The following is a 14,117-nucleotide window of genomic DNA, read 5'->3' as shown; positions in this document are numbered from 1 at the left end:
GAACACAGGGGTGAGCAGAGTGCTTCCTTGAGGACTTTGATAAACAAGTGTTTATTCACATTTTCATCAATGCTGTGAAGAAGTTAATGGTTCTCAAAGTGTGGTTCCCAGACCAGCAGTATCATCATCACCTGGAAACTAGTAGAAATGCAAATTCCCAGGCTCCACCCCAGGCCAACAGAGATGGCAAATCCAGGGTGAGGACTGGCAATGTGTGCCTTCCCAAGCCCTCCACGTGATTCTGACTCTGGCCGCTCAGTTAAGGAGATCTCAGCTCTACCGTCTCTCCTTTGGTCTGTCATAGTTGCCTCCTTTCTCCCTTACTCCTTCCTACTGTTCCCAACACAGCAGCCAGAGCCATCTGGTTAAACATCAACCTGACCAGGCCACACTCTGGCTTTCAGACCACCAGTGGCTCCCCAATTTATCTAGAATAAAAGGCAAAGTTCTTAGGAGGTGTCAAGACAGTTCTCACTCTTCACCTTCCCCCTTCCTTCTGACTTTATCTCCTTCTCCTCTCTCCAATACTCTCCCCCATAGCGCCAGCCACAGTGGCTTCCTTGCTGTTCTTCCGACACACCAGACACAATTGTACATCAGGGCCTTTGCACTGCTGCCCCCTGTGCCTGGAATGTTCTTCCCTCTGACATCTACACGACTTCATCTCTTACCTCCTTCAAATCTATACTTGAATGTTTACTTCTGAGTAAGGTTAAAATTACAAACTTCCCAACACTTTACCCATTAAACCCTCAGAGAAGGAACAGATTCCCTGTATCTCTCTCCTGTCTCTGCGGGACTCTTGGTCCCACACAATTCCCAACTCAGCCCTGAAGGGGAGGTTTCCTTTCCCTCCGCTGCCAAGGTGTGGGTGGCAACTTTTGAAATTTCCCAATAAGCCTCAGCTTGGAAATATTGGGAAGCCCTGACCTCAGCCTCCTGAGGTTTCCTCGCCCCAAGGAAAATGAAGGCCACAGGCATCACCACACTCCACACACTGGCCCCGCTCTTGGTTTTGTTTGTCATGGTGGTTGACCTTATTCTCCTCCTTCAGGAGACATATTTCAGAAGGCCGGGAAAATACCATGAGCAGGGCTTGTTGTCTCACTGTTCCTAAGAAAGGCCAGCCTCGGGCTTGAGATGCCATGGGTGTGGAGACGAGGCCACTCAGAGGTAACAGGTGTTTCATATGTGGACTCTGGCGCCTGCTGAAAGTATCTACTGGCTGGTGCCCACAAGGATAGGTGCCAGGGGACAACTCCCCAGCCTGGACCTGACTACACCCACTTAGCTGGGGGAAGGGTTGCAAGGGGTGGCTCTAAGTTCTGAAATAGGCTCCTTCCAATTACAAGGATCAGTTGGAAATGCTGCTGTCCATAAACTTCTCTTTCCACAAGTAATATATTAACGCATTTGCATTGTAAAAGAGTCATGTGGCATGAAAGTATATGAAGTAAAATATAAACAATTCCCTCCACACACACACTCATCTCTCTTCCTGCACCACCCAGTTTGGTGTATGTTCTTGTGGCCCTTTTTCTAGGCATTTACTTATATATATATGTATTTAAACACACACAAAACTATGTGTATGTGTTTTTTTCATTCTTACAGAAATGAAATCATGCAAAAAGTAATGGTCTATACAATTTATTATTTGACTGATCAAAATAAGTCGAGATCTTGGACAAGGCCACACAGGCACCTCCATGGCATTCGTTTTGTTGGGATGGACTCATGGATTTCACCAGTTCTGGTAACAGACCTAACACCTTGTACATACGTCTTTGTGTACATATGTAGATATTTAAAAGGGTAGATTCTCTGATATGGAATCTCTGAGTCAAATGGAGTCATGGTTTAATTTTGATAGATTCTGTTGAGTTGTCTTCCAAAAGACTTTACCAATATATTTTGCCACCAGTGGTACAAATGAGACAGACACGATACTGTATCAGTGCTTTCCATTTTGCTTCTGATAGTCTAGGGATAGAAAAGTTGCTCATTGATGTTTAATCTGTGTTGCCCTCTTATATATTTTTACCTATTCAATTAACTTTTTTGCTTTTTTTTAAGCGACAGATCTGGCTGGAGTTCAGTGGCACAATCATAACTCACTGTAGCCTGGCACTCCCAGGCTCAAGTGATCTCTCACCTCAGCCTCCCAAGTAGCTGGGACTATAGGTATACACCACCATGCCTGGCTAATTTATCTTATTTTTTTGCAGAGACAAGGTCTTGATATGTTGTCCAGGCTGGTCTCAAATTTCTAGCCTCAAGTGATCCTCCTGCCTCAGTCTCCCAAAGTGCTGGGACTTCAGACATGAGCCACACATCCAGCCTCAATTTACTTTTTGAAATATCTGTCCAAATTTTCTGCCTATTTTTAGTTGGATTGTTTGTCTTCCTAATGATTTGTAGGTGTCTTCTTTTTACTGTGTCTCTTGCCATTTAACTTTGCTTATGATATTCTTTTTTTAATTTAAATTTTGGACATCTATTTTGGATAAATCTGACAATCTTATCCTTTATGGTTTCTACATTTTATGTCTTGGCTTAAGAAGGACTGTACAATTAGTAATTTTTGTATTTTGTACTTTTCTCTTTTAAAAAAAAAAAAACAGCTCCTTAATCCATCTGGAATTTATGTTTATGTATGGCACATGACACAGTTTTATGTTTTCCATATGGTAAACCATTTTGTCCTAAATACTATTTATTGTATTTATTGAAAATTCCACTCAGTAGTTGTATCTAAGTTTAAACAAAGCAAGAACCTCAACCTGCTTCCCTCCTCCCTCACACACCTTCCACATGGAGATCACCTAGAACTACACTGGCCAGCAGAGCAGACGCTGGCCACATGTGGCTATCATACTCGAAATGTGGCTGGTAGAAATGATGTTCTATAAGTATAAAATACACACCACATATGGAAAACTTGGTATGAAAAAAAAGAAGGTAAAATATCTCATTAATATTTTTTATATTCATTGAATGTTAAAGTGACAATATTTTAGGTATACTGTGTTAAAATATATTATTAAAATTTATTTCACCCATTTCTTTTGATCCTTTTTTGACTTAGCTACTAGAAAATTGTATATGTGGGTTACATTATATTTCTATTGGGCAGTGCTCATCTAGATATTAGTTCCAGATTGTTCAGTATTTCATTTTAAAAATTACATTTTTTCAGCCAGATGTGGTGGCTCATGCCTATAATACCAGAACTTTGGGAGGTCAAGGTGGGAGAATTGCTCAAGGCCAGGAGTTTGAGACCAGCCTGGGCAACATAGCAAGACCCTAACTCTACCAAAAAAAAAAAAGAAAAGAAAAGAAAAATTAGCCAGGCATGGTGGCACACACCTGCAGTTCTAGCTACTCAGGAGGCTGAGGCAGGATTGTTTGAGCCCAGGAGTTTGAAGTTGTAGTGAGCTGCGATCACACCGGTGCTCTTCAGCCTGGGCAACACAATGAGACTCTGTCTCTAAAAAAAATGAAAGAAAGAAAATTACATTTTTCATAGTACTTTAAACAATTGACAGATTACACAAGGTACAGTAACTGAAACTAAAATAGGTAGGTGATCCTATGAGAAGCCACAGTATCGTAGGTGATCTTCATCTATTGCAAACAATTTTTTTCTCTTAACCACAGACCTCAAAGTAGATTTGTTTGGTTCAAATATGCAAAATTTCAGTCAGCCCAAGGGGAAAAAGAAATTCTGCAAAAATGATAAGTCTATCATCAAAGTAAATTTTATATTGGCATTTGAAGCATGAGAAACATTCCTATTCCATGTCTTGGTCTGAAAGCCTGGAGAAGCCTGCTCATCATCCTAAGGGGAGCCAGGGATCTTTGCTAAGTTGGAGGGAAGTGAGTAACTCACAAAAGATGGAGGTGAGTGGCCACCAGGCCCCTGGATGGGGATCAACATGGGGTGACAGTCTAGGGCCTAAGTGGAGAGACTTTCTTGGGCTGAGGGAGCCTAAGAATCTAAAGAGTGGATTGTGTATGTGGTGGATACAAGTTGTATCCTAAAATCCATTCTTCCCTTTGTCCATACCCATAGAATTTTTGCTGTGCAAATTTTCCAGTTTCCTGGTAGTTCACTAAGTTCTTGCCAGTGGAATATGAGTAAAAGAGATGTATGCAACTTCTGCTTCCTCTCATCAGCCGAAAAGGGCCAGGCTATTATGTGAGAGAGAAAGTTCTAATTTACTAAAGCCATTTGAGGTTTCTTTGTTACAATGGCTTCGTCTTAACCTAACTAATTCAATGTATTTAGTCTGGCCTGTCAGAAGGCAGGATCTTTTGCCTAAACTTCTTGACCTTGAACAGTTATTTTGTAGAATGTTGCTCAGTTGGTGTTGCCTGCGTTTCCTGGTGATTAGATTCGGGTTAAGCATTTTTAGCAGAAATATTATGGAAATGATATATTCTCAGTGCATCATATCAGGAGTCACAGGTTGTCAGTTTGGCCCATCGCTGTGACAATAACTTTAATCACTTGTTCAGGGTTAAGGTCTCTGATACATTTCCTCAATGTAAAGTTACTATTTTCCCTTTGTATTGATAAAGAATACAAAGGGAGGTTACTTTGGGCGGAGGTTACTTTAGGATTATGTAAATCTCCTGTTCCTCATGAAATCTTTAGTCACTAGTTTGCTCACACACTGATAATTTTCTAACTTTGTTGTTCCTTCCACAGTTAGTGGGCATTTAACCATAAGGGAGACCTTTCTCCTATTTATGTATTTACTTATCTGTCTGGATTCATGAATTCTTACTTTATTTAATGGATTATAATCCATTACTATCATTACATATTTTCATGCTCAAACTGCCCCAGACGTGGCCAGTGGGAGCCCCTCCAGCTGGTCCCTGTGTCCTTTTGATATGTCTCCAGCACTCATTGAGCATTTTCTTACTTTTTGAAGCAATAAAATAGTCTCATCTTCTCTTGTACTTTTCTGCCTCAGTCCTGGAATCATTTTTTCTTAGGAACCTCAGTTCTTTTTTTTTTCTTTTCTTTTTTTTTTTTTTTTTTTTGAGACAAAGTCTCCCTTTGTTGCCCAGGCTAGAGTGAGTGCCATGGCGTCAGCCTAGCTCACAGCAACCTCAAAATCCTGGGCTCAAGTGATCCTCCTGCCTCAGCCTCCCGAGTAGCTGGGACTACAGGCATGCACCACCATGCCTGGCTAATTTTTTCTATATATATTAGTTGGCCAATTAATTTCTTTCTATTTATATTAGGACGGGGTCTCGCCCTTGCTCAGGCTGGTTTTGAATTCCTGACCCCAAGCAATCCGCCCACCTCGGCCTCCCAGAGTGCTAGGATTACAGGCGTGAGCCACCTCGGCCAGCCAGGAACCCCAGTTCTGTTTCATAGAGAATGGTATTTAGAAACCAAGATTTGGGAACTAGGTGTGCTCATTGTCACTGGGCTATAATTGGTTGTATACCCTTTCAGGAGAAAGAGCAAACAAACAAATGTATCTTACGTATATACATGTCTGTGTATGTATTTACACATATGTACATAAATCTATAACACCCAAGAGTTTATGTCACTGCTTTTGATTCTAGTCCCCCACCACTCCCTACTTACTTCCTGTTTGTAACTTCCCTCTCTGACAGTAAGAAACCTGGCCCCTATTACCCTTGATGAATCTGCTTATTTGCTCAATCCTTCCATAGGTGAGCAAACTCCTGGCCCTGCCCAGTGAAACTCAGCCCCAGACACACCAATCTGTACCCCCGCCTTCACTCCCAAGCATGCCAGTCAAAAGCTCTGCCTCCCTGAAGGAGAAAGGAAAGAAAAAGGGGGGCATTAGAAAGCCGGGGCCCTGACACACCATCCCCCGCCTCCTAAGCACACTGGTCACAATCTCAGTTACTAAGTCATTGTGGGTTTTTTTGTTTGTTTGAGACAGAGTCTCACTTTGTTGCCCAGGCTAGAGTGAGTGCCATGGCGTCAGCCTAGCTCACAGCAACCTCAAACTCCTGGGCTCAAGCAATCCTCCTGCCTCAGCCTCCCAAGTAGCTGGGACTACAGGCATGCGCCACCATGCCCGGCTAATATTTTTTCTATATATATTAGTTGGCCAATTAATTTATTTCTATTTATAGTAGAGACAGGAGTCTCACTCTTGCTCAGGCTGGTTTCGAACTCCTGACCTCGAGCAATCCACCCGCTTCGGCCTCCCAGAGTGCTAGGATTACAGGCATGAGCTACCGTGCCTGGCCACTAAGTCATTTTTTAATGTGTGTCTATTATATTGTTCTGTTCATCTTTTTCATTTACAAATTTGCCAAAACTTTTATTCTGATGTGTATATTCTCAAATTTTTACTTCTTCACTGCAGCCAGTTCTGGCTTTTAAAAAATTATAATAATACTGTATCTAACATTTATCAAACACTTATTATTGGCTTGTTACTGAGCTAAGTGTTTTTACATGGTTATCTCACTTGATTCTCAAAGTAATCCCATGAGGTTGATAGGATTTAAATCCTCATTTTACAGATTAGGAAACTGAGGCACAAATTAGGTAATTTGCCAGTGCCATCCATACATGTAGAACATAATACAGCTAGAAATGGATTCCAGGCAGTTTGATTCCTGAGCCCATGTTCTCAACCATTCTGGAGCAATTGATCATAGGTATTTAAACTTTTCTCTTTGCTCACCTCTTTCCTCAGACATCAGTTTCTATGGTTATCCTGCTGCCAATGTCCTTCAGGATATTGGTTTTCCTCCTATATGTCTTGGCTGTTGATTTCCTGCTGTTATTGTGAACCCATGTCGATCTTGGAGGATGCAGGTTCTGTGATGAGAGTGTGCTTCTGGTGAGTGTGGGAGCCTCTGCTGGCTATTTTTTGCCATTTCTGTCTGTCCTGGGGGTTACTTGCTGCCAGGACAACACTCTCTGGCCACAGTGCCCAGTCAGTGCCTTATCCTGGGGTCAACACCACTGCTATCCCCTGCTCAGCACAAGAGGAGCAGGGAAAAGGGTTTCACCAGCCCTGTCGCTCCAAATTAAATATCCTGGTGGTTGCCCCAGGCTACCCTCCCATTCTTTGGGTCCATTGACTCTGAATTTGGAGCTGTTCCAGAACCACTTCCAGCTCCAAAGCAGGACTTCCCTGGGAGTATTTTAGGCTGTGGTTTTTCTCTGATCTTGTTTCTCTGTTAATTTGACACCATTTGCTTTCTGTCTTTTAGGGGAGGTCTCAATTTTTCTAATTCATTTATAAGAAACAAAATACTTTTGTATGACAAACTACCGTAAACAAAGTCAAAAAGCAAAAGACCAATGGAAAATCTTTACAGTTCTCATCATAGTCAAAGAACTGTGTTATAGGATGAAATTTACCTCCTCCTCCTTTGCCTTTTCTCCTTTCTCCCCTTTTTTTCAAATATTGCCCACTTTATGGGATTTGGGGTTGGGGGGGGATAGTAGATCTGTGCACCTAGTTTTCTACCTGGTTCCATTATTTCTCTAATTCTTTTATTTTTTGGAGACATAGTCTCACTTTGTTGCCCAGGCTAGAGTGAGTGCCGTGGTGTCAGCCTAGCTCACAGCAACCTCAATCTCCTGGGCTCAAGCAATCCTACTGCCTCAGCCACCTGAGTAGCTGGGACTACAGGGATACGCCACCATCCCCGGCTACTTTTTTTTCTATATAAATTAGTTGGTCAATTAATTTATTTCTATTTATAGTAGAGACAGGGTCTCACTCTTGCTCAGGCTGGTTTCGAACTCCTGACTGTGAGTAATCCGCCTGCCTTGGCCTCCCAGAGAGCTAGGATTACAGGCATGAGCCACCGTGCCTGGCCTCTTTCTTTTTTTTTTTTTTTTTTTAGACAAGATCTCCTTCTTTTGCCCAAGCTAGAGTGCAGTGTCATCACCTTAGCTCACAGCAACCTCAAAATCCTGAGCTCAAGTGATCCTCCTGCCTCAGCCTCCTGAGTAGCTAGGACTACGGGCATGAGCCACCATGCCTGACTACTTTTTTTTTCTATTTTTTGTAAAGACAGGGGGTCTCGCTATGTTGCTGAGGTTCTGTCACCCATGGTGGAGTGCAGTGGTACAATCATAGCTCACTACAGCCTCAAACTCCTGTCATCTCTCTAATTCTTAATCACTGGTAGACACTATCACATTCAAAATAGCATAAGCCTTTGTATTAGTCAGGGTTCTCCCTTAGAACGGATTCAGTAGGAGATAGGTATTGATTTTAAGGAATTAGCTCATACAATTGTGGTGACTGGAAAGTCTGAGATTTGTAGGGCAGAATGGAGGGCTGAAAATTCTGGGAAAAGTTCATGTTGCAGTCTTGAGTCTAAAATCTGTAGTCTAGAAATTCAGGCAGGGTTTTCATGTTGTAGTTTTGAGTCAGAATTGCATTTTTTTTTCTGGAAACCCCTGTCTTTGCTGTTAAGGCCTTCACCTGATTGGATGAGCCCACCTACATTATGGAAGGTAATTTGCTTTACTCTAAGTTTACAGATTTAATGTTAATCACATCTTACAAATACTTTCACAGCAACATGGAGACTGGTGTTTGACCAAACAGCTGGGTATCTTAGCCTAGCCAAATTGGCACACAAACTTAACCATCACAGCTAGCCTTCCTATTCTTCCCCTTTTCACTGTTATATAGTTATTCATGTTATTTGTTGTTGTCAATGTCAAGCAAGTTCACAACATGTTGACTCCAGTGCTCCGCTACACAACACTTCTCAGACACCTGTGCCATAACAGTGATCGTAAGGGTGTCATTCAGGTGTCATAGTCACTCCAAGGTTTTCCCAACCCACCTGGAGGGAAGCTCCCTGAGGACTAGGATCTCAGTGGAGCAGATTTCCCTTCCCTGACTTAATTGTTTTACCAAATTTGTCTCTCACATTTTCCTATCTTTTATTGCCAATATAATCATAGCAAATATAACAGCATCCCTTGTATACTTGTGACATGATGCATTCTTGAGAAACATCTTTTTTTTTTAAATGATGCTGTTAGGGGTGCCTGGTGTGGCTTCATCAGCCCAAGAAAAAAGTATTTTTTCCTCCATATTCGAGAGGATATTTAGGTCATGCTATCCTTAAATGTATAAAGTCAACCTGGCTCCCTGAACCCACCCCCTCCCCCCGGAAGAGTTTTAACAGACTTGTGCTCTCAGGAGCTTGGTTAAAAGAGCTAAATTGGATGAATAAGGAGTATTGGACGAATAGGGAGTGAGGGTGAGGCCTAAAGTTAGTGCTTCCAGGGAAGGAGGGATGTATGCAGCTGCCAAGAGAACCTCATTGAGGCCAGGGAGAGGAGTATCTCAGGTACTGTAAGGAGGCTGATGTCTGCGGATGCTGAGTAGTGGCCCTGGTTGCCACAGGGCTCCTGCAGCTAAGCCCTGTCTGTGATGAAACCTCTGGGAGGGCCTGGAACGGCAGTGGAGTTCACATCTGCCCAGCAGAAGTTCCACTGGTGACCTTCCTGGGGGTCTACCATGACCAAAGTCACATCTTCCCCGGTTGTTCTGGACTAGACAAGCTCTGGGTTCTGGTATGACCTCAAGGAAGGGGAAAGAGTCTCAGAAAATGACTGGTATGGCTTCTTGCCGACCATAGTGAGTGGGTCTCAGAGCCAGATTTTATTTAGTTGAGAAAAATAAAGGTATATATCATCCTCATGCTTTCAGTACCATGGAGCAGTCTTTACCTATTTAGTATGTTTTCTTTTAGATCTGGCCTCATTCTCAGGTTCCTTCAGCTAGATCCTGTCTTTTCCCCCAAAGCCTGCTCTGTGGAGTTCCTTCCTATACTCAGAATATCCCTTCTGCCTAGAGTCTGTCTCCACTCAATTCTATCAGGAAACACATGAGCCCCTGCAGAACTCCAGGAGTTCCTCATCCTTCCTGCAGAAAATGATTATTGTCTTTATGTGTGGTCAGTTTGTATTACCTGAAGCCCTTGCTTAATGCAATGCCTGTATCTCCTCATCATAAGCATTTTTCTGCACAGTCAACTAGAGTTCCCAAACTTTGTCCCATGATACACCAGCTTGGTAAGAGGCTAATCATCCCACCAAACTCTTTGCCCAATAAGTTTGGGAAACAGCATATCAGTGCCTGCTTTTGGAAAATCAAATGCACATCAGTATATTGAAGATTATGAGAAGTCCTGTTAAACTTTATTTAACTCAATAGTGTCCATGCTTATTTAACTGCAGGACAGCTTTCTCGTGGCACACCTATTGTCATCACCAGTCCTGGAGACCCAGTTTGGGAAACTTGCGCGGTGGAAGGAGCACTAGATTTGCAATGAAAGGAACTTTGTCCTGGTCCACTTGGCCCCCTTGATGGGGTCATTGTGCTTCCTTGGAGCAACTTTTTCCAATTTTCAAAATGAGTGAGTAGACTTGATGTTTTTATTCAGACCTGTGTCTGAATCTGACTTTTTGTTGATCACAGTTAGAAAATTGGGGCCTGTGGGAGGAGCTCAAAGTTTATCCAAGAGTAAGGAGAGAGCACTGAATAGCAGTGATGTAAGACAGATCTGGGCTCAGATCCCTGCTTCCTCCTTCCCTCCAACTCTGCGACCCCAGGCAAGTGGAGTTAATAATGTCAACTCTGCAGCTGATCTTAGGAGAGGATGATAAGAGATTGTGCCTGCAAAATACCCAACCCGTTGCCTGGCCCATAGGAAATATAGCCCAGATGTTATTGCCACTGTGATGACACCACACAGAAGATGCTGATGACACTGTGAAATTTAAACATATTTAGTTTGAACTCCCACTATTGGTTATATCAGGTTCACCACCAACACTAGCCCCCAAGCCCATGTGTTCCTAGGGTCTGCATGCTCCAATTTCATCCTACTTGGAATTCCCAGAGTCTCAGGTGTGCCCTCCCACCTCTGCCCTCAGCTCTCTGTTCCTAGCAGACCCCACGGAACACAGCTCCTTCCTCCACTTATGAGATCATGCAGGGCAGTGTTTATGGAGCAAACCTTATTAGAGATATAGGGTAAAAGGCAGTGGGGTTGAGTGCAGGAGGAGAGGCTTATAGAACCACACAGAATGGTCCAAATCTTGACAGGACATATTAGACACCCCTGATCTTTACATGACATCCCCCCATGGCCTAATCCCCTCCAGCCCCCCTTGAGATGCTGAGGTGCCATCCCTCCTAAGGCTTTCCTCAGTTCTCTTCCCTCCCTACATGCCTGGTTTATTTCCTCTGCAGGGTAGTTTAGCTATGTCTTTGTTTTAAATTCCCAACTGTTCACCTTCTGTTCACCCAGGTGTTTTGCCAAACAAAGAGCTTGTGCTCAGGAGGAATGCATGCCTTCGGGGAAGATGCAGCTGTAGTCTGTTATGATTTTAAATATTGGCTTGCCCTCTCTCTGCTACAATTACCATTACTCCCGAAACACGCCTAGGAGAGATGTGACCCAGTCAGACAAGCATGTGAGAGGGATCATTTTGGTGACGATTTAGAGGCCGTTTCTGGAGAGGAAATGGTAAGACCAGAGGATGGGAAATCAGGCAGTGTGACTTTCCCAATAGACTGGATGACAGAAGATTGAGACTGGACAGCGCATGGCAGTGAAGATAGAAATGGGAGGCCTGATCAGAGGGATATTTATGGAATGGGATCAATAGGCTTGATGATAGATTGAAAAAGTGTGTCAGGGAGGCAGTGGCCAGTTGTGTTAAATGCAGTGAGGAGGTCAGCCAGGAACCAAGGCACGCTTAGTGCATCTTTTGACAAAAGAGGTACCACCAATGGAGGAGTCTCCAGGGCAGGCAGAAAGCTGACTGCAAAGGCCACAGCAGAAAGGGGAGGCAAAGAAGTGGAGACAGTGAACATGGAAGATATTTTCAAGAAGCCTAGTATAAGAATAAGGAGACACAGAGCAGTATCTTGATAGGAATCTAGAGGAATTCTTTTAAGATGGAAAAATCTAAGTTGTCTCTAAGCTGAAAGGAATGGGCCAAAGTGGGGAGGGCAAAGCTAAGAGCTCTCTTATAGAATATGAGAATATAATACAAGAATATAAGAATAAGAGGAGATAGTTGATGGGGCAATGTCCCAAAGAGGCAAGAAGGGCTGAGACTAAAGCCATAGTGTGGTCTGCATGTGGGAGGGACACCTCTGGCAGCTTCAGAAACAGAGCCTATTACATGCTGGGCCCCAAGTTTGATGAGAGGAAGGTCAGGATGGGTTCAGAGCCTGCATGGGCAGGCAATCTACAGCCTGGGGACCACATGTGGCCTTCCGGATCCTTGAATGTGGCCTTTTCACTGAATCCAAATTTTTACAGAACAAATCTCAGATGTAGACACCTTCATGGGGCAAGGAAGATGGAGAAGGAAGTTAAAGAGATCCACATGTGGTTGTTTCTATTTTCTCTGAAATATGAAGGAAGGTCATTTCTGGATGAAAGCACAGACAGGTAGGGTAGTGTTGGGGAAGTGAGAACAGGGTTCAATGTACACAATTGCTGGTGAGGTGGATGGAAGATGATCTTAAAGACCAGAAGTCTAAAGTTCTGGGCATTTTTGGGAGTGAAGCTGAAACTGATAACTGAAGTCTCTGAAGTTAACACCAATCTGTATGTTGAGCAGTCTGTTTGCAAAAGGAAAGAAGATGGACTGTGAAATAACTCATATTTCAGGCAGATCCAGAGCAGGAGAAGAAAAAAGAAACAAGGTTATAGAGGATTTTTAAAGTGATACATCATGGCATCTCACCTGGATAATTCCTGATTGAAACCAGAAGGAGCTAAAATAGATTGAGACATTTTTGTTTAAATGGGACAGATTAAACACAGTTTTTATCTCTGCAATCTCCCCAAACTCTACTAAAATGGTAGGAAAGGGATTTTTATGGAGAGCATAAGCCCAAATGACAAAGGAAAATAGTAATAAAGACAATAGTAACTATGAATATATTTTGGAAACTGAAAGCAGGTGCACATTGGCAATTGGCTTAGCTAAAATCCAAGTCTGAAGTTACAAGAACCAGGTATCTCTGAAAGGTAAAATCCAGGAGGGGCTAAGAATAGAACTGATTGGGTGTCTCCTTGAGAAGCATATAGATCCCCAGGTCCCGTTCTCAATCTGAGCACAAAATAATAAGTTTATGATCTGGAAAAGATAAAACAGAGGTCTTGGGCTGAAGGACATGCCCATGGACAGAATGTGAGGACAACCCCCAGATTGCAAGAATTGTTAATTGTTAATTAACAATTGTTAATTGTTATTTACTAAGGGCCAAGTGCTTTATACCCACAACCTCATTTATTTCTTGTACACCCAGTGATGTGGCCCACATACTGTCCCCATTTTATAGGCAAAGGAGCTGAAATTTAAATACGTTAACAAGTCAGATAGGAGTTAACAGGTGAAGTCTCGATGACTCTTTTTGTGCCTCTTGGCTAATAAACATTTGAACATTTGGCAGCATTTGGTGTAATGTTCATCACTAGGTAGCAAAGTTGTGAGAAGAGACGCTTAGAGCTATAGGCCATGGGTATTTACAAAGCAAATCTAAAAAGATGTGGAATGTCTATACTGAAAACGAGTAGATGATGCCTAAAACTGAAAAATCAAGTAGTAATATAATCCCATTCTTCAGGAAAAGATCAAAAGAACCAGCTAAAGGAATAAAGTGAGAGTGAGAGAAGGGGACAGACAGGAGAGGAGACCAGAAGACTGCTGCTTTCCTAACATTTTAGAGAATCATTTGACTTCCTAACTATGTGTGTGTATAACTTTGATAAAATAAAAAGTAAACGAAAAGATTGGAATGGGATATAGTGGGGCATAACAAAGGAGGCTCTTCCCACTCCATGCACGGAACGGGTTGAGGACCCCTTTCCAACTACATTGAATCAGTGAGCACTTATAAGACAGGTACGACACAAAGTATTAATTTGTGGCAGTCTAAAAGCTGAGACATCCAAGAGTATGTTCACCCCGTTCAGCTACCACAAATGATCTGTTAATAACAAGAATGGCAGACTCCTTAGCTAATGATTTCAAAGAAGTTCTGTTCTCTGGGGGATGGGAGACAAAACAGCCTGGAAAGTATGCACAAACTTGG

The sequence above is a fragment of the Microcebus murinus genome, chromosome 1 (genome assembly GCF_040939455.1).
Source record: "Microcebus murinus isolate Inina chromosome 1, M.murinus_Inina_mat1.0, whole genome shotgun sequence".
NCBI classification, from domain to species: Eukaryota; Metazoa; Chordata; class Mammalia; order Primates; family Cheirogaleidae; genus Microcebus; species Microcebus murinus.
This window is presented reverse-complemented; position numbering follows the sequence as displayed.